Source organism: Halichoerus grypus, chromosome 14 (assembly GCF_964656455.1).
Source record: "Halichoerus grypus chromosome 14, mHalGry1.hap1.1, whole genome shotgun sequence".
Lineage (NCBI taxonomy): Eukaryota > Metazoa > Chordata > Mammalia > Carnivora > Phocidae > Halichoerus > Halichoerus grypus.
In genome coordinates, this window is record NC_135725.1 from 33,410,890 (window position 1) to 33,432,960 (window position 22,071).

The 22,071-nt window shown below is 39.0% G+C and overlaps 1 long non-coding RNA gene across 2 annotated transcripts in view; it reads left to right on the top strand.

Moving 5' to 3' along the window:
- The window catches only part of LOC144380131 (uncharacterized), a 42,657-nt gene extending 23,005 nt beyond the window's left edge, over positions 1 to 19,652 (top strand). Inside the window, exons 4-6 of one of the 2 annotated variants that reach the window (XR_013443946.1) lie at positions 7,451 to 7,542; positions 9,549 to 9,600; positions 19,472 to 19,652. This is a non-coding gene — a long non-coding RNA (uncharacterized LOC144380131). Of the gene's footprint in view, positions 1 to 7,450; positions 7,543 to 9,548; positions 9,601 to 11,963; positions 12,284 to 19,471 lie in introns of those variants that run through there. The other variant, XR_013443944.1, reaches the window with a different exon arrangement.
- Positions 19,653 to 22,071: the final 2,419 nt, after the last annotated feature.

The following is a 22,071-nucleotide window of genomic DNA, read 5'->3' on the forward strand; positions in this document are numbered from 1 at the left end:
GATCTTTCGCCTAGTTATGTGAGAATAGTAGAGCCGTATAGGAGGCCAGCTGACGGGCGGAGACGGGATGAGAACATCACTATACTGATTACGGAGCAAGTAGAAAGAGGATACGTGAGGAAACTACCCAACAGAATGTACAGACTACCCTTCAGTTTGGGCCGCTTTGTTCTAATTTGCCTTCTGAGCTGTGTCAGCAATTGCCAGCAGCCTGTGGCACTGGGCGGCAGTGCCCACTCGGGTTTGGACACAGCAGTTGCTTGACATCACCGCTGCCTGGGTATACTCCATGTGAGGGGCAGTTCTCGGCTTGTTACTGAGTGCTGGTAGACACCGAGAGGGTAACTAAGCCACAGCAGCTGTTGTTATATTCTGACATGCCCGTTCTGGAACGAATTAAAAATGAAAACACCAATAAAGTGAGTATTGCCAAGCAAGCATGCATTATAAAATGGAAATGGTATATCCAGGAAAGAAGTAAACTGGGTGTATTCGTTTCCTCCTGCTGCCCTAACAAATTACCCCAAACTTAGTGGCTTAAAACCACACAAATTTATTGGCTTACAGTTCTGAAAGCCAGAAGTCCGAAATGGGTTTCAGTAGACTGAAATCAAAGTGTTGGTAGAGCTGCATTCTCTCCAGAGGCTCTAAGGAAGAATCTGTTTCCTTGCCTTTTCCAGTTTTGGGGGAGTCTCCTTGGCTCAGGACCCCTTCCTCACATCATTCCAACCTTTTGCTTCTGACATCATATCTCCTACTTCCTCTTCTAGTCAAATCTCTTCTGGCCTCTTTTTTAAGGATACCTGTGATTACATTTAGGGCCCACACGGATACTCTGGGATAATCCTCCCACTTAGATCCAGCAAGCTGGATCTCCTGAGTGTTTTTGGCTATGCTAACTAAAGTGAGGGGGAATAGGTACAGCCTGATGATACTTTTTTTGTTTTTTGTTCTTTCCTCCAGGTGGGAGGAGAAAATTACTACAGGTGAGCCTAGGGGTGGGCCAAAAATATTAAAAATGTATATTGGTCTTTCCTCCAAGTGGGAGGAAAAAATGTTAGAACAGTTCCTAGGGCTGGAGCAAAGCAAACCAGAGGGGGAAAAAGGAAAAAAATGACTCCAGCTATTTCTTCAGTTCAGCTGCTATCACGACTGCGTTGGCCACAACCCCACCCTCATTCCAGCAGATTCTCCCTTGGTAGCTGTAATGTTAACCCTGTAAATGTTAAATTCACGTAGACAGTTGAAAAAAAATTCCACTTAAAACGGTGGGGGGCAGATTTTTAAAAATGTAGCTTTATGTTTTGTGGCTATTGCATCTGGGTGTAGGTTAAAAATTGAGGTAACATGTTATATGCTTATAATTTCATAAATGCTAGAGGGATCACCCCACTCAGGGAAAACTGCAAAGAAAAAGTGTTAGTGGGACACCCAAATAATTGCTTTTTGCCACTGCTGGGTGGATTGAAATTTAAAAATTTTGAGTATTAAAACCAAAATAAATCTCTATAAGTGATGATATTCACTATATTTTTTACCTATTGGAACCTCTGAAAAAAAGGAAACAACCTGAAAAGAGAGGGACTCTCCAAATGGAAATACACTTACAGAGTTTTGCATAGATTTTAGATGCTAATGAGCTTTTGTCTAATCAGATGTCTGACTCATAAAGGCTGATGATTTTCCAAAGTGACGTGCATATTTTTGAGTGAGTCTATTTGGACTTTAAGCCTGATTAAGATAAATATGGTGTAACAAGGCCTTACTTGTCAGTTAGACTTGGAACATAGCAGTTTGGCCTTGCAGCATCTCAGCTTTGCTACTGCTGAAGAAAAGCCACTGGCTCTTTTGGAATCCTAATGCTAATTGCCTAGACCTGACTCTAAGCTGAAACCTGATACTTCTGGTATGGGCTGTTTCATCCTCAGCCCCAGCTTTGCCATAATAAAATCTGACAAAGTAGCTCCGCTTAAAAAACAAAACCCAGACTCTGGGACAGTTGCAGATTCAGGACACCTCTCTGTGGACTAAATTGGGGAAACATCTTGGATGCTGGCTGGACCATCTGGGTCATAAACACCCAAAGAAAATGGCTTATTTCTGATGGGACCATCTGAAATTGAGCCACTGGATTGGCAACATATCTCTGATACAGAGACTGGATTGTGATCCTAATTTATGATTACTACAAAAGCTGCAAGTTGGGGAAGGGCACATCATAGGGAGTGTGACCCCTTTACCCATTACTGACAGATGAAACCCTGGACCCCATCTCAGGGCTGTTTCACTGCTGTTGACTTGCTGATTTTGGCTTTCCAGATTAGTTACATTTTGCAACAGTGATCTGGTAGCCTGACTCTACTTCCCTCACCTTTCTTCTGGTACATACACCTTAGTAAGGCAGTTCATTTATTAAATGCAGTTGTCCCTAGAAAGGGATTGATCTTTTCTAGGCTGCTTCTTAGATAAATGATCAGGACAAAAAGGATGAGAGGTTATGTAAACTCATGAAAAGGTTTTTTTTTTTTTTTTTTTAATTCAAAATTTAATTCTGGACAATTCTGAATATGATGTCTTTCTGGTTCTTTCTAGTTAAATTATATAAAAATTATTTTGTGAAAATGCTTTTGTGTCTCTTGCATACAACCCTTCCAGATGAAAGGTCTAGATGAGAGTAGGGGATGATCGAAAAAAATGTTAAGTTATGATTGCTGAATAGGACATACATAGTTTGTAATGATGGAGGAAAAAATAAAATCCTAGCACCTGGGGTGTAGGGATGCGGAAGGGCATTAATGATCTCTGTTTTACAGAAGTGTTTCTGTAAGCTTTGCCCCCTTCCTAAGGGAAAACTCACTGTGTGCCTTTTCAGGCTGTGAGCACTTTGAATTCTAACTTGTTGATCCTAACTTCAAACCTGACTGGCATTGGCCATGAGACGGCAGGGGGTGATCTCAACACCAGCACTTTCCGTCAAAATACCTGTCCACACAGTTGAACTGATGTTACAGACACATAAAACTGTTTGGAACTGACTGCCTCAGGTGGTCCTTCTGAAACCATGGACTGAACTGCATGGTTTGGACTAGACTGAGGACCTAGCATGGGAGGCCCCACAGTGGAAGGCATGCTGGGAGCCCTGTTAACCTGCACTGTCTGACTAATGTGTGTCCTGCTTGGCATGCCCCAAGAGTTGAAAACTCTTTGTTTCCATGCGTACCACATGCACCCTCTGGAATTGTACTTCTTGTCTGTGTGCTCTTTTTTTTTTTTTTTTTAAAGATTTTATTTATTTGACATAGAGAGAGAGATAGAAAGCACAAGCAGGGGGAGTAGCAGGCAGAGGGAGAAGCAGGCTCCCCACTGAGGGGGCCCAATGTGGGACTTGATCCCAGGACCCTGGGATCATGACCTGAGCCAAAGGCAGACACTTAACCAACTGAGCCACCCAGGCGTCCCTGTCTGTGTGCTCTTGCCTGTCATCACACTGCCTCAGCCCTGGAAGGCTTTCAGGTCAGCTTCAATTTACTGGCTATGTCTGAATTGATACCTTGGGCCAAGTAAAAAAAAAAAAAAAAAAGATTAAAACAAATTTAGGATGAAGTCATTTGGCTTTCTCAGATAGATCTATATATGGTTAATGGGATTTGTTTTAACTGGTTAAATAAAGGACTCCTAAATTTAGGGCATAATTGAGATCAATATTGCAGGTTGCTCTTGAGGTCCTACTGATAACAGTGTTGCTGTAAAGATGCCCTGGCAAAGGGCCAGAAGCCTGCTTATTCTTAGAAAGACCTGCTTATGAGGTTGGCCTTTGGCTAGGTGTCTGAAAACCGACTTGGGAGGGTTCCCACCATTTGCAGGGCTGATAAGAGTGACTCATTGTACCGGAACTGTTTGTGCAACCAATGTGGTTTATGCTGTATGCCTGTTTCCTCTGGAAATCTGGAATTTTGGTACGTGTTAGGCAGGGTGCCTACATTACTAGCCCCCAATAAAAGCCTTGGGCACGGAGTCTCTGATGAGCTTCCGTAGTAGACAGCATTTCACATGTGTTGTCACAACTTGACACGGGAAATAAGTATGTCCTGTGTGACTGTACCAGGAGAGACTCTTGGAAGCCTGTGCCTGGTTTCCTCCAGACTTTGCCCCATGTGCCTTTTCCATTTGCCAACTTTGTTTTGTATCCTTGCACTGTAATAAAGCTTAGCTGTGAGGACAACTAACTACATGTGGAGTGTTTTCCACAGCTCTAAAGAAAACTAATGAAACTATGCATGGAAAAGGGAACTCTGCTCATTGGGCATAGGTGTGAGTTGTGGTGCTTGCTCTAAAAATGCTTCCCAAATGTTACATTTTCATTGGCTCATGACATTAGTCAATAGGCTAGCAGTGTAGTCTGGGACATGGTAGCAGGAAAATTGGATGATCAAGTATCAGGCTTTGTGGGGCCAAACATTATGCAGAAGATTGCACAAGACCCATGCCCTGTGTTCATAACCCATGTGGATGCCTATGGGAATAGACTGTTGGAGGATAAAGATAAATGGAATCAACAAACTGATTTGACCTGAACTTCCCAAGTAAGGACTATGGCCACCTGGATACACTATCACACAAAGCATGGCAATCCATCTAGAAGTCAGGACTGGGCCTGAAAATAAACTCTAGTGATTCTAGCACCTGAGACTAAGGAAGCCTGACACACATGCCCGAACTGCGAATTACACACTCAGGTAGCAAATGGAACTCAGGGACACATAATCTCTGGCACTGGTCTTGGTAAGTGAACTACATAATTAACCCTCTTTCTCTCTCTTTTTTTCCCCCTTCCATGTCTACCTCCTGGGACACTGGGCTACTGGGATTTATGAATAGCAAAGAAGAGCCAGAGTCTAACTTGGTGTTTTGTTCTGTTTTGCTGCCAAGCTAAGCTTGCTGGATTTGGGCTGTTATTGGATGATGGTAACAATCATGGATATGACATGACAACTCTAAAGTGCTCCTAGTTTGGCCCAGAAGATGGGAGATAGTCTAGGGTGTTAAGTGGTAAACAATAAAGAAACAGTTGAGCCACCTAGAAATGAGCATGGTAAGATGTGGAGAGCACTGGTAAAAGGGTGACATTATTGCTGCGGGGACTAATACTGACCATGTGACTATGGCAGCACAGGGACAATCCTGGCTGCTGGGGAGGGTTGGGTTGGGGTTGGCAAGGGACAATCAATCTCCCTCAGCTCTTGTCTACAGAGCATCTAGCCAATTTAATGCAGACTGTCACTGCCATCCTCAACTTGACTGATGGCCAATGGGGAATCTTAATCTAAGAACTTTCAGAAACCTCCCAGTAGCTGCTGACCCCAGGAGTTAACAGCCTGCACTCAAGACAACAGAAAAAGATCAACTTTCTGGACATTGACCTGATTCCCTTTAGCCTCATCCTATTTACATACTATTGCACCTGCTCTAAATTTAACTCATTGTTGAATCTACATTGCCTATTAGGATATCTGATGGGGTGGGCCTATGTTGTAAAAAGAGTTCTTGGTTGGTGATGTGAAAGGTTAGGGGATAGAGTTGTATGGAAACTGCTCTGTGCAAGTGTCCTTCCATATATCTATATACACAAGGCCATAGACAAGGCTTATGCTCAGTTCATCTGAATTTTGGTAAAGTGCCCCATAATCCTCTCAGAACAGGAGAGAATGGCAGGCTTGTGAGGAACATGGCCATTTCTTACCTACCTCTTTATCTTCCCTGGAGGCTATCATGAGACATTTCTCATTGCCTTCCAGGTTCTAGTGACATATAAGGGTTTCTGCCTCAAAATCCCCCACTTTCCCCTACTTCAGGGCACAGATGTATGCTATCATACTCCAAAATGCCGAGTATGAAATTGGCTCCTCAGAAACAGAGCTCCCCATTGCCCATGTTGCAGTGTTACCTGACCTCTTCTGTTTTGGTGCTGAGGGGGTGGAGCAAGGGACATAGGGAGCTGGCGCCTTTGCTGACCTTAGTATTGCTGTCTGTGTAAGAAATAAACTACCTCATCTAAAAAGGGTTCATTGTTTCTTTACCAGCTGAATCTCTCTGCCTAGCTTGACAGCAATTATGACAAATGCTCTGTACCCACCCATACGCACTTGAGTGAGAAAAGGCCCAAGGCCCATAAGTATGGCCTCCTTCCTCCTCCCAACTCAGTTTAAATACTAGTTAAGTTTGAGCAATTATGTCAGAAAAGTGATCAGAATTAGTTTTGGTTTTTATTGTTACAAAAAATTTTTGTGTTTAAAAGTAAGGCATGCTCCATCAAAAGGAATGAGATCTTGCCATTTGCAACGATGTGGATGGAACTGGAGGGTATTATGCTGAGCAAAATAAGTCAAACAGAGAAAGACATGTATCATATGACCTCACTGATATGAGGAATTCTTAATCTCAGGAAACAAACTGAGGGTTGCTGGAGTGGGGGGTGGGGTGGGAGGGATGGGGTGACTGGGTGATAAACACTGGGGAGGGTATGTGCTCTGGTAAGCGCTGTGAATTGTGCAAGACTGTTGAATCTCAGATCTGTACCTCTGAAACAAATAATGCAATATATGTTAAGAAAGAAAAAAAGAAGAAGAAGAATGTAGCAGGAGGGGAAGAATGAAGGGGGGGAAATCGGAGGGGGAGACGAACCATGAGAGACGATGGACTCTGAAAAACAAACTGAGGGTTCTAGAGGGGAGGGGGTTGGGAGGATGGGTTAGCCTGGTGATGGGTATTAAAGAGGGCACGTTCTGCATGGGGCACTGGGTGTTATACACAAACAATGAATCATGGAACACTATATCTAAAACTAATGATGTAACGTATGGTGATTAACATAACAATAAAAAAAAAAAGTAAGGCTTGCTCATGATGACTTTTCAACAGACTAATTCTAGTCTCCAATTTTTGAAGCTACTCACTGATTCCTGCCTGGAGAATAATCTGGGACATCTTAGAGTTTAATTTTTCTTTTTTGGCCGTGTGTGTGTGTGTGAGTGTGTGTGTGGTTTTGTTGTCGTTTTTAAGTCTTGTTTTTTCATTCATTAACCAGTGAGAAGCTTTTGGTCAGAGGACAGATTGATTCCACTTCCTAGATTTAGTTTAGACAACATAGGCCTCATTTGATGCTCTTAGGAAGGAGTATTGCATATGCCTCATTTAATAACATACACTGTTGGGGTCCCTGAGTGACTCAGTCAGTTAAGCATCAGACTCTTGGTTTCGGCTCAGGGTCTTGATACTGAGTCCCTCATCAGGCTCTGAGCTCAGTAAGGAGCCTGCGGGTTTTCTCTCTCTCTTATTCTGCCCCTCCCTGAGCGCATGCTCTTTCTTTCTAAAATAAATAAATAAATCTTTAAAAATAATAATAACATACACTACTTTTTGAAATTTGCCTTTTCTCTCCACCCTTGAATAGGTCCAGTATTTGATGAAACTCATGAAAGTGAGTGGAACCTGACTTGTCCCTCTTTTCTAGGATGTAATGCATATGTGATTGTGACTTTTAAGGTAATTTGTTTGTGTTTTCTTATTTCTTTGAAGTTAATTTCTAACTTTTTAAATTGATAATGAAGAAAAGTATTAACCTGTTGAAACATACCAAATGAATTGAGGGTTGGGGCGCCTGGGTGGCTTAGTCGTTAAGCGTCTGCTTGGGCTCAGGTCATGATCTCAGGGTCCTGGGATCGAGCCCGGGCTCCCCGCTCCACAGGGAGCCTGCTTCTCCCTCTCCCACCCCTGCTTGTGTTCCCTCTCTCGCTGTGTTTCTCTCTGTCAAATAAATAAATAAAATCTTTAAAAAAAATTGAGGGTTTTTTTTTTTTTTTAGTTTTATTTATTTAAGTAATCTCTGTACCCAACTTGGGGCCCAAACTCATGACCCTGAGATTAAGAGTCGTATGCTCTTCTGACTTAGCCAGGCGCCCCACGTGAACAAGGAAACTTGTCAGAAAAATTGTCCCTTTGACAAGGAAACTTGTCAAAAAAAAGGAGATGTAGCAACCATTCTCTATTTCCCATATGTTATTGGTATGTGTATATTTGTATGTATGTATGTATTTATATATTAATTAAAATTCTGGGAGAACACACAAGAAACTAGTAATAGAGGTGAGGGAATTGAGGTGAGGTTAGAGTGGGAACTGGATACATGTAACATGACTATAGAGGGAACAACCAAACTGGACATTGTCCATGTATATCATTTAATAATTTTAGTATTTAACATGATACCTGTTGAATACTTAATTTAAAAGTAAAATAGATTATATTATTTTTATAATTTGATAAATGTATCTCTTTCCTTGGAAAGTTTTGAGAATGATTTCTTTATGATGGCTCATCTAAATAAGTTTGTAGGATAGCATTCTAGTTAATTAAGAAGGCATCAGACCAATTTATAACAAATACAAGTAATGTAATGTGAACTTGGGCCTTAACTGAATACATTGATCTTTGGTTCAGAGATTACACTTGGAAAGAAATACATCGTCCTGAATTGCAGACCTAAGAATAGCTTGATCATGAGGACTAGGGCAGAGTGAGGGGAGGGAAGAATGGTAGGTGACAAGGTCAGAGAGGCAGCATCAGGAGTGGCCCCTTGCTTATGGCCTGTGGGGGTAGAAGTGGTTCCTTTGGAGCACCAACTTTAGACTGCAAAGTCCTCCCACCCTGTAGACTTTTCCTTCTGCCTAAACCCCATGGATGTTAAACTCTTACCCAAGAACGAGGGGCAGGTGACTGCACACTGTGAGTTACAATTTCCATTTGAAATTAAGATGTATACTTCAGTGTGGCCTGACTTAAAAGTGATATGAAATTAAATCATGCATGTAAACCACCTAGCTCAATACCTGCCATATAGTTATTCCTTAATATATGTCACTTCCTTCCCTTTTCACTACTTATCCCAGAATGAGACAATCCTCTCTTTCGCATGTGATAAAACTTCACGTCTCACTTTCTACCTGCACTGTGGTATTTCTGTAGTCTTATTTTCCCCTTAACACTCTAGTGTCTTTGGGGTGCCTGAGTGGCTCAGTCGGTTAAGCATCTGCCTTCTGCTCAGGTCATAGTCCTGGTGTCTTAGGATTGAGCCCCTGTGTCAGGCTCCCTGCTCAGTGGGGAGTCTACTTGTCCCTATCTCCACATGCTCTCTCTCGTGCTCTCTCTCAAATAAAGAAATAAAAAATATATACATTTTTAAAGACTGTTTTATCCTTAAGGAGAGAGGGTTGTTTAGAATGCATGACCTATTCGCTACTCCCCTACATCCACCTCCCTCACCCCGCATTTACACAAAGTTCTTTGTACACAGTGTGTTCTTGTTAAAGACTTAATTGAAAACATGGTTAAAATAAAAAAGAAGAAAAAATGAAAAGATACAAGACAGTTGAATTAAAAAATTGATTGAAGTCATAAAAATGATTCAGAAAGATTCCTAATTAATATATCCTCTCTCCCAAATTGCAGTGATGAAATATAGCATATAGCTTTTTTTTTTTTTTTTTTTTAAGAAAATAAGAAATACTGCAGAAATGGATCTCGCTGTTTGGGTTTCAGTGATTGGTATGTATTTGTTCCTTTTCTTCCCCCACCGAAATCTTCACAGATACTTGCCTCTTCTAATTTAGCTACCTGGCAGTGAGGTTTCCAAATATTGCAACTACCAAAATATCTCAGCTATCACTTACAAGGAGGAAATCAGGATTCTGTATCAAGTCGCTAGGCTGCAGGATTTTAGAAAAACCCTAGTTAATTTGTGAGCCAGGAAAATCCTGTCTAAAATCTGCCATCTAGTGTGCACTTTGTAAAATTACATATTATTGGACACATTAATCCTATGGTTATCACTTTCCTCATGGACACAGGATTTGAAATTTTAAATTATCAAACAAAATGATCAAAAGTAGCATTAAATTTGGTTTCTCATTTGGTTTTAATCTTAGTTATATAGAGAGAGACAGAGATGCTAGATAGTATATGATATGCAAAGTAGAGCTTTTGATCAGCATGGTAAAGTGGTACAGGAAAATTTTAAATATAAAAATTATCTAATAATAGATTTTTATAATTCGTAATAAAAACAAGGAGACATATCCCCCTTGTTTCCTTATTATTGGTAAACATCATTCCTGATAGGAGAAGGTGAGTAGAAAACTATCAGTTGTTGAGTACATTCTATTGTGCCAGACTCTTTATCTACTTTAATTTCATTTAAACCTCATCTTTTGGTTGTTGAGTTAAAATATTACAATACTTGAGGCACTTGGGTGGCTCAGTCGGTTACACGTCTGACTCTTGGTTTTGGGTCAGGTCCTGATCTCAGGGTGGTGGGATTGAGCCCTGAGTCAGGCTCCGTGCTCTGCCCAAAGTCCGCTTGAGATTCTCTCTCCCTCTGCCCCACCGCCCCCACCCCAGCTCACGCACTCTCTCTCTCTCTCAAATAAATAAATAAATCTTTAAAAAATATATTACAATACCCATTTTACATATAAGAAAATTGAGACCTAGAAGGTGAAGTATTAATCTTCACCTTCTTTAATATCACAGCTGGTTAATAAAAGCACTAGGATTTGTAACCATGTCTGTCAACTTCAAAGCTCATCCTTTTTCATCTACTCTATACTGTTACACTTTTTGAAATGCTGAAAATAGTGTACAAACCTCCATTTTGAAGTGGTAATCCCCTTTCATTTCTGATATTGGTAATTTGTGTGTTCTCTTTTTCTTTTTCAGTCTTTCTATAGGTTTATCAATGGGTTTTTCTTTTTATCTTTTCAAAGAACTACCTTATGGTTATATTGATTTTCTGTATTGTTTTTCTGTTTTCAATTTTATTTCTGCTCTTATTCTTTCTTTTCTTCTGATTGCTTTGGGATTATTTTGTTCTTTTTCTGTTTTTTTTTTTCTAAAGTTTCTTAAGTCTTGAAATATTGATATTAAAGCTTTCTTTTTTTTCTAATACAGGCATTTAATGCTATAAAACTCCCCTAAACACTGCTTTAACTGCATTCTACAAATTTTATCACGTATTTTCATTTAGTTTAAAATATTTTCCAATTTCACTCAAATTTCATTTTCATTCAAATTAAAATCTTTTTAAATTTGAGATTTCTTCTTTGATACATGAATTATTTAGAAGTATGTTGTTTAATATCCCAGTGTTTAGAGATTTTTCTGTTCTCTTTCTGTTACCAATTTCTAGTTTAATTCTGTTATGGTCAGAGAACATACTTTGAATGATTCTAATTCCTTTAAATTTATTAAGATTTGGGGGCAGGGAAGGTATGGGGGATATTTATTAAGATTTGTTTTATCACACACATGCACACAAATTTGTTTTATCACAAATCTTATGTCTGTCTTGATGGACATTTCACTTACACTTGAAAAGAAAGTATACTCTGCTGTTGATGGCTAGAGTATTTTATAAATGTCAATTAAATCCAGGTTAATAGTGTTCAGTTCTTTAGTATTCTTGCTGAATATTTGTCTACTGGTTCTATCAATTAATAAGATAGGAATGTTGACATTTCCACCTATAGTTATGGATTTTTCTGCTTTTCCTTTCAGTTTTGTCAGTTTTTTCTTCATATATTTTGAAGCTCTGTTATTAGGTCTACCCATATTTAGGGTTGTTATGTTTTCTTGATGAATTGAGTCTTTTATCATTATGTCATGTTTTTCAGTGGTACCCAGCTTCCAAAATGACTCCTAATGATTCCTACCTCCTGTTACTTGCACCCTTATGTAATCCCCTCCCCTTGACTATAGGCTGGACCTGGTGACTCACCTCTAGTGAACAGAGTATGGCAAAAATGATGGGCCATCACTTCCAAGATTAGTTTTATAAAATGTTGTGACTTTTTTCTTGCTTGCACTTTCTCTCTGGGTTTTCTGTTGTTTTTGTTTTTGTTTTGTGCACTTAGTCTGATGATGCCATATTATGAGCAACCTTATGGAAAGGCCCATATGGCGAGGAATTGAGGGTGGCTGGCCACTGGCAAAGAGCCAGTGAGGAACTGAGGCCCTCAATCTAACAGCCTGGGAACAACTGAATCCTGCCAACAACATCATGAGTGAGTTTGGAAGCAGATTCTTCTTTTGTTAAGGCTTCAAGAGAGACCACAGCCCTAGCTGACCTTTGATTGCAGCCTTGTGAGAGACCCTGAAACACAGAATTTAGCTAATACATACTGAGATTCCTGACCAACAGAAACTGAGATAATAAATGTGTTGAACCCACTAATTTTGGACGTAATTTGTTATAAAGCAAGAGGTAACTACTATACCCACCTGGTAATTTTCTTTGCTCTGAAGTCTACTTTTGACATGAATATAGCTATTCTAGCTTTGTTTTGTATTAGTGTTTACATTTTTTTGCACCCTTTAAATTTTAACATACCTATATCATTATATTTGAAGTGACTTTCTAGTAGCCAGCATATAGTTGGGTAATGTTTTTAACCCATTATGACTGCCTGTATCTTTTCATTGATGTGTCTGGAGCACTAGAGTCATATGATTGTTGATATTTAAATTTCAGTTCCTAATCATGGTTTTATTATTTGTTCTCTGTTTATTTTCTCTGTTTCTCATTCCTCTCTCATCCCTTTCCAACTATCATTTAAAAAATGAGAACAGTTTTTGGCATTCCATTTTAATTTATTGATTGAATTTTCAGCTGTATCTTTTTGTACAGTTTTATGGAGTGGTTGCTTCAGAGTTTATGATGTACATACTTAACTTTTCAGTTTCCTTAGAATCAGTATTTTATCTTTGCAAATGGACCCACCACTTATGTTCTTTTACCTTTCCTCTTTTATGTTATGGTTATCTTATCTATTACATTGAAAACTCATTAGGACAATGTTTTAATTGTTGTTTTCAACCATCAAACATATTTTAAAGAAATCAAGAAGAAAATAATAATCTATTTTATTTACACTTATGTTATTCCTCCTTCCTTTCTGATGTTCCCAGTTTCCATCTGATATTATTTTCCTTATGTCTGAGCTGCCTTTAGAAATTATTTATTTATTTATTTATTTATTTATTTATTTATTTATTTTTAAAAATATTTTATTTATTTATTTGAGAGAGAGAGAACGAGAGACAGAGAGCATGAGAGGGAGGAGGGTCAGAGGGAGAAGCAGACTCCCCGCCGAGCAGGGAGCCTGATGTGGGACTCAATCCCGGGACTCCAGGACCATGACCTGAGCCGAAGGCAGCCGCTTAACCAACTGAGCCACCCAGGCGCCCTGCCTTTAGAAATTATTTAGAGGGACACCTGGGTGGCTCTGTTGGTTGGGCGTCTGCCTTTGCCTCAGGTCATGGTCCTAGGGTCCTGGGATCGAGTCCTGCTCAGCGGGGAGCCTGCTTCTTCCTCTGCCTGCCACTCCCCCTGCTTGTCCGCTCTCTCTGATAAATAAATAAATAAGTCTTTAAAAAAAAAATTATTTAGAGCAGAGACGACTGGGTGGCTCAGTCCGTTAAGCAAATGACTCTTGCTTTCAGCTCAGGTCATGATCTCAGGGTCATGAGATTGAGTCCCGCATTGTTGTGTTCTGCAGGGGGCATGGAGCCTGCTTAAGATTCTCTCTCTCCCTCTCCCTCTATTGCCCCCTCTCTCATTCAAGCTCTCTCTCTCTCTGTCTATTTAAAAAAAAAAAAAAAAGAAATTTTTTAGAGCAGTTTTTTTGTGCAACAAATTATCTTAGTTTCCTTTTATCTGAGTAAGTCTGTATTTCCTCACTATTCCTGAAGGATGTTTTCACTTGATATAGAATTCTGAGTTGACATCTTTTCTGCTTTTTTTTTTTTTCTTTTTGGCACTTTAAAAATCTGTTTTTTTTTTCTTTTTGCCACCTTAAAAATCTTATACTTTTTCTGCCTCCACAGTCACTTGAATCTTTATCTGTTAGCAATGCATTGTTAGTCTCTGACTATTTTCAAGATTGTCTTTAGTTTTCAGCAATTTGATTGTAATATATTTTAGTTCATGTTCATTTGTGTTTTTCTATTTATGGTTTGCTGACCGTGTTGAATCTGTAGGTTATTGTCTTTTGCCGAATTTGGTAAATTTTTCATATTTAAATATAGTAATGCAGTTTTTCTCCTCTTTTTCTAAAATTCCAATGACATGAATTGTTAGTCCTTTGGGTACTGTTCCTAGACCCATGAGGTTCTGTTCATTTTTGGCTGAGAGGGGATCTCTTTTTTTCTCTGCTGTTCAATTTAGATAATTTCTCTTGATCTATCCTCAAGTTCATTGACTCTTTCCCATGTCATTTACATTCTTTCGTAAGGTGTTTTTGTTTGTTTACTTATTGTATTTTCAGTTCTCAAATTTCTTTTTTTTTAACATTTTACCTAATTTGTTTAAAGAATGGTAATATCTTTTAGTATATTTGTTTTTTTTTCTATTAGTAACTAGGTTTGAAATGCCAATTTCTCTTTTTCCCTATGTCTCATGACCCATTTCCACTACCCCAGCTGGGCAGATGCACAGTTGTCTGCCAGCCAAAGCTGGCGTTAGCTATGGCAAAATGTATGCCAAAGTGAAATATCAAATCCAGTAAAGAACTTACCCCAAGTTCCCTCTACTTTCTGTAAATTTTAACCTCTTCTGAAATGTCTATCCAAATATGTTTCTTCTCAAAGTTTAAATCTCTTTTCTTTTTTTTTTTTTAATTTTATTATGTTATGTTAGTCACCATACAATACATTCATTGGTTTTTGATGTGGTGATCCACGATCCATTGTTTTCGTATAACACCCAGTGCTCCATGCAGTACCCTCCTTAATACCCATCACCGGGCTAACCAATCCCCCCTCCCCCCTCCCCTCTAGAACCTTCAGTTTGTTTTTCAGAGTCCATCGTCTCTCATGGTTCATCTCTCCCTCCAATTCCCCCCCCTTTTTCCCTTCCTTCTCCTAATATCCTCCATGTTATTCCTTATGTTCCACAAATAAGTGAAACCATATGATAATTGACTTTCTCTGCTTGACTTATTTCACTTAGCATAATCTCCTCCAGTCCCATCCATGTTGATGCAAAAGTTGGGTATTCATCCTTTCTGATGGCTGAGTAATATTCCATTGTATATATGGACCACATCTTCTTTATCCATTCATCTGTTGAAGGGCATCTCGGCTCTTTCCACAGTTTGGCTATTGCGGACATTGCTGCTATGAACATTGGGGTGCATATGGCCCTTCTTTTCACTACGTCTGTGTCTTTGGGGTCAATACCCAGCAGTGCAATTGCTGGGTCATAGGGTAGCTCTATTTTTAAATTTTTGAAGAACCTCCACACTGTTTTCCAAAGTGGCTATACCAACTTGCATTTAAATCTCTCTTCTAAGGTGTTTAAATATAGGTATCTCGTTAGGGCAGGTTAAACTTTGGGGGAAAATGTTTTAGTTTTACTTCAAATTTCATTATACATTTTCAGGAGCCTTAATTCTCACCATTTTGATAAATTATAATTCTTTTATATTTGAATGTTTGGGCTGTTGCTCTCTGGATGTGTGGGTGGCTGGGAAATGACTGCTTCACAAGAGAACCTGCTAAGAGTTATCCTCGTCATCTTTTTTTTTTTTTTTTTTTTTGAGATGTAAGTGACATATAACACTGTGTAAGTTTAAGGCATATAATGTGTTGCTCTCATAGCATATACATTGCAATATGATTACCACTGTAGTATTAGCTAACAGATCCATTATGCAACATAATTATCATTTCTTTTTTTTGTGGTGAGAATTTTTAAGATCTAGTCTCTTAGCAACTTTCAAGTATATGGCACACTATTGTTAACTACAACTGCAATACTGTGTATTAGATCCCCAGAATTTACTCAGCTTCTAATTGCAAGTTTGTACCCTTTGACCAAAATCTCTCCAATTCCTTCACCCTCTTCCCAAATCCTCCTCCCCCAAATTTTTATTTTATTTTATTTTATTTTATTTTATTTTATTTTATTTTATTTATTGTGTCTGTTTATATCTTCTATTTCTTTGCTAAGTTTCTACCGTTCAATTCATTTCAAGAGTGTTTGCCCTTACTTGTTGGCAAACTTTTTTTTTTTAAATAAAAGTAAGTAAAGAATGCATTACTTTTTTATTTAGCTTTTTATTTCAGAAGTTTTGGATTTACAGAAGAATTACAAAGATTTCCTTTATATTAGATTCCCCTATTACTAGGATCTTATATTAGTATGGTACATTTGTTGCAATTGATGAAGTTGGCAAACTTTTTAACAATAGCTGCTTTAGAGTCTTTGTCAGTTAACTCCAACATCTGTATACTCTCAGTTCTGGCATATATTCATTGTCATTTCCCATGGAAACCGAGATTTTCATGGTTCTTCATATGTCAAGTAAGTTTAGTTTCTATCCTAGACATTTTGAATGTAACATTGAGACTTTGTGTCTTATTTCAATTCTATAGAGTATGTTGATATTTTTGTTTTAGTGGGCGATTAATTCAGTTTGATTCAGACCACAAGTTCCATCTAGCCTTCTGTGAGTTGTAGTTTCTCTCTCTCTCTTTTTTAATGTTTAATTTAATTTAATTTAGTTTTAAATTTTATTTTATTTAAGTAATCTCTATACCCAAAGTGGGGTTTGAACTCAACAACTCCAAGATCCAGAGTTGCATGCTCTACCAGCTGAGCCAGCCAGGTGCCCCTGTGGGTTATAGTTTCTAGGTCAGTTCCATTTTCAAAGTCTTTGCAATGCAGTTTGGATCTGTCCTGCATGTGACCAGTATGAAGCACAGGCAGAAGACTGTTATTTGCTTTAGTTGTCAAAGATTTTGGCATGCTGTTTAGGATCAGATCCATGTATGTGCAGCTCAGGGGTGAGCTCAAGAGTTCAGAAACACTTTTGGGGGGTCACTTTTCCAAAATCCTCCTCTTCTGTGATCTCTTCACTAGTTTTCAGTTGCCTGGGCTCCCACTGTGGTCCTCTCACCAGAAAAGAAGGCCTTTCTTTACCTTACTCTTGCTGCACACTTTCCCTGAGCTATCCAGAATCAATTGCTGGGGGGGAGAGAGAGAGAGAGAGAGAGAGAGAGAGAGAAAGCAACAGTGGTTTGTTCCAATCTATTAGGACCACATATCATCCAATTGGGGAGCAAGTTTCATCTCTCTCAGGATTTTAGGTGCCTGTTGCAACTTGTCATTGCTAAGAGAGCCCTTTCCCTCTTCACCAGCTGAAACTAGAGGACTTTTAGAGCTATCCCAGTCCACATAGATGTGTCCTTCCTGGTTTTAGGCTGTGTTGAGACTAGGCTGCAGGGGATACAATAGTGGGGGCTGGGAGGGGCAGGTGATAGTGAACTCAACTCAGTTCTCTGGTACTGATTTCTGTTCTTCCCCAATCCCTGCTATTATTTACTTTTCATAGTCCTCAGACTATTCTACACATTCTCTCTAGGTTTTTTTAGTTGGATCAGTGGAAGAGACATAGTAGAGTCTGCTTACTCCTTTTTACCCTGAACCTGAACTCACAGTGTCTTTTTTATACAAATAAACTTGATGTATATTTGTTGAACATCTATTACTACATGACATGACCAATAATGTTAATATTTTTTCTCCTAAACCCAACCCTACGTCATTAACTGTGTGAAGCATGAAACTCCCATATCATAGAGTATTATGGGGATAATTTTTTTCTAATCGCCAAAGTAATATGTTTGGAATTCAGAGATTTTGAAAAATAAAAAAAGCACATTTTTAAATTTTTATTTTGTAAGGATTTTATTTATTTATTTGAGCAGAGGGAGAGTAAGCACAAGTAGGAGGAGTGGCAGAGGGAGAGGAACAAGTAGACTCCTTGCTGAGCAGGGAGCCTGATGTGGGGCTTAATCCCAGGACCTCTGGATCATGACCTGAGCTGAAGGCAGACGGAAAAGCACAAATTTAAAATGAAACATAAATCTCTATAATCCCAATGTATAAGAGGAACCATTGTTAAAATTTGGACATATGTGTTTCTAAGATTTTGTTCTTTGTAAATATGTACAAATTTCAAATAAAGGTAGAAACACAAATATTGTTTACTTATTTATTTATTTATTTATTTATTTATTTATTTTTAAGATTTTTAAAAATTTATTTGACAGAGAGAGAGACAGCGAGAGAGGGAATACAAGCAGGGGGGAGTGAGAGAGGGAGAAGTAGGCTTCCCCCGGAGCAGGGAGCACGATGCGGGGCTCGATCGCAGGACCCTGGGATCATGACCTGAGCCTAAGGCAGACACTTAACAACTGAGCCACCCAGGCGCCCCACTTTTTCTTTAACATAATAATATATTAGCCAGTGTTTTCTGTGACACTAAATATTATACACTACAGCGAGCTTTTTTTCTTTTTTTAAAGATTTTATTGGGGTGCCTGGGTTTTTTACTTAATTTATTTAGTCAGAAAAAAACTATGAACATTAAATGTTTAAACATTTTAGCTATTGGGGTGCCTGGATGGCTCAGTCAGTTAAGCGGCCAACTCTTGATTTCGGCTTAGGTCATGATCTCAGGGTCCTGAGATTGAGTCCCGTGTTGGGCTCCGCAATCAGCAGGGAGTCTGCTTGAGGATTTTCTCTCTCTCTCCCCGTCCTTTTCCCTCTGCCCCTCCCTGCTGCTTGCGTGTGTGTGTGCACGCGCGCGCGTGAATGTGTGTGCGCACACGTGCAAACTCTCTTTCTAAAATAAATCTTTAAAAAAATGTTTAGCTATTAAAATAATGGGAGGATAAGGTCTCATACATGTAACTGACTCTCACCTTGATTCCCTTGCAAAGAATGCCTAAACTAGAATTGCTGGTTTAAAGGCAATGCACATTTTTAAGGATTTTGATACATATAATGAAAGTGCTTTCTAGAAAAGAGATTTGGAATGTAAATTGATATATATATCTTATTAGGTATTTTTTTCCAGTTTTTTTATTTTTTAAATTTTTATTTATTTTTAAGATTATTATTCATTTATTTTAGAGAGGGAGAGTGCATGAGCAGGAGGAGGGGCAGAGGTAGAGGGAGAGAGAATCTCAAGGAGACTCCCGGCTGAGCTGGGAGCCTGATGCAGAGCTCAGTCTCAGGACCCATGAGATCATGACCTGAGCCAAAATCACCAGTCAGCTGCTCAACCCACTGAGCCACCCAGGTGCTGCCCCTCCATTTTTTTTTTTTTTTAAGATTTTATTTATTTATTTGAGAGAGAGAGAGAGCATGAGCAGGAGGGAGGGGCAGAGGGAGAGGGAGGAGCAGGCTCCCAGCTGAGTAGGGAGTCCCACATGGGGCTTGATCCCAGGACCATTACCTGGGCTGAAGGCAGCTGCTGAACTGACTAGCCACCCAGGTGCTCACCCCCTCTTTTTAAAGACTATTTATTTCTCCAGTTTTTTTTTTTTAAGATTTTATTTATTTATTTGACAGAGACAGTGAGAGTGGGAACACAAGCTGGAAGAGTGGGAAAGGGAGAAGCAGGCTATCCGCTGAGCAGGGAGCCCAATGCAGGGCTCAATCCCAGGACCCTGGGATCATGACCTGAGCCGAAGGCAGATGCTTAACGACTGAGCCACCCAGGCACCCCTCTCCAGTTTTTTTTTTTAAATTAATTTTAAACTTGATGAAGTCCCAAAATTCATTTTTGCTTTTGTTTCACTAGCCTTTGGAGATGAATCTTGAAAGACATTGCTGTGGCCGATGTCAAAGAGGTTACTGCCTATGTTCTCCTCTAGGATTTTTGATGGATTCCTGTCTCACGTTGGGGTCTTTTATCCATTTTGAGTTTATATTTGTGTATGGTGTTAGAGAATGGTCAAGTTTCATTCTTCTGTATATAGCTGTCCAATTTTCCCAGCACCATTTATTGAAGAGACTGTCTTTTTTCATTGCATATTTTTTTTCCGCTTTGTCGAAGATGATTTGACCATAGAGTTGAGGGTCCATATCTGGGCTCTCTATTCTGTTCCATTGGTCTATATGTCTGTTTTTTTGCCAGTACCATGCTGTCTTGGTGATCACTGCTTTGTAATACAGCTTGAAATTGGGCAACATGATGCCCCCAGCTTTGTTTTTCTTTTTCAACATTTCCTTGGCGATTTGGGGTCTTTTCTGATTCCAAACAAATTTTAGGATTATTTGTTCCAGCACTTTGAAAAATGTCATTGGAATTTTGATCGGGATGGCATTGAAGGTATAGATTGCTGTGGGTAGCATAGACATTTTAACAATGTTTATTCTTCTGATCCATGAGCATGGAATATTTTTCCATCTTTTTGTGTCTTCTTCAATTTCTTTCATGAGTGTTCTGTAGTTCCTAGAGTATAAATCCTTTACCTCTTTGGTTAGGTTTATTCCGAGGTATCTTACGGTTTTTGGTGCTATTGTAAATGGAATCGTTTCTCTAATTTCTCTTTCTACAGCTACATTGTTAGTGTATAAGAAAGCAACTAATTTCTGTACATTGATTTTGTATCCTGCCACATTACTGAATTGCTGTATGAGTTCTAGTAATTTGGGGGTGAAGTCTTTTGGATTTTCCACATAAAGTATCATGTCATCTGAGAAGAGAGAGTTTGACTTCATCAAGATAAAAAGCTTCTGCACAGCAAAGGAAACAGTCAACAAAACAAAGAGGCAACCCACAGAATGGGAGAAGATATTTGCAAATGACACTACAGATAAAGGGCTGGTATCCAAGATCTATAAAGAACTTCTCAAACTCAACACCTGAAAAACAAATAATCAAGCCAAAAAATGGGCAGAAGACATCAACAGACACTTCTCCAAAGAAGACATACAAATGGCTAAGAGGCACATGAAAAAATGTTCATCATCATTAGCCATCAGGGAAATTCAAATCAAAACCACATTGAGATACCACCTTACACCAGTTAGAATGGCAAAAATTGACAAGGCAAGAAACAACAAATGTTGGAGAGGTTGTGGAGAAAGGGGAACCCTCTTACACTGCTGGTGGGAATGTAAGTTGGTACAGCCACTTTGGAAAACAGTGTGGAGGTGCCTCAAAAAATTAAAAATAGAGCTACCCTATGACCCAGCAATTGCACTCCTGGGTATTTATCCCAACGACACAGATGTAGTGAAAAGAAGGGCCATATGCACCCCAATGTTCATAGCAGCAATGTCCACAATAGCCAAACTGTGGAAAGAGCTGAGATGCCCTTCAACAGATGAATGGATAAAGAAGATGTGGTCCATATATACAATGGAATATTACTCAACTATCAGAAAGGATGAATACCCAACTTTTACATCAACATGGTTGGGACTGGAGGATATTATGCTAAGTGAAATAAGTCAAGCAGAGAAAGTCAATTATCATATGGTTTCACTTATTTGTGGGACATAAGGAATAGCATGGAGGACATTAGGAGGAGGAAGGGAAAAATGAAGGGGAGGAGATTGGAGGGAGAGATGAACCATGAGAGACTATGGACTCTGAGAAACAAACTGAGGGTTTTAGAAGGGAGGGGGATGGGGGGATGGGTTAGCCCAGCGATGGGTATTAAGGAGGGCACGTACTGCATGGAGCACTGGGTGTTATACGAAAACAATGAATCGTGGATCACTACAACAAAAACTAATGATGTATGGTGACTAACATAACATAATAAAATAAAATTTAAAAAAATTAATTTTAAACTTACAGAAAAGTTGCAAGACTGGAACAAAGAACTCTCATGTATCCTTTACTTAGATTTACCATTTTTGACATTTTGCCATATTTGCCTTATCTCTCTCACTTTATTTCTCTCTACACACACACATACACAGAGACACACACACAGACACACACACTTGTTTACATATTTTCATCCATTTGAAGCTGGGTTGTGTATGTCATGTTTCCTTTCCCCTGAAAACTTTAATGTATTTCTAAGAAAAAGAATATTCTCCTATATAAGTACAGTATAGTTATCAAACTTAGGAAATGTAACATTGATAAAATTCTTTAATTTTATCAGTACTCGAGTTTTATTTGCTCTACAGTCTATATTCCAGTTTCT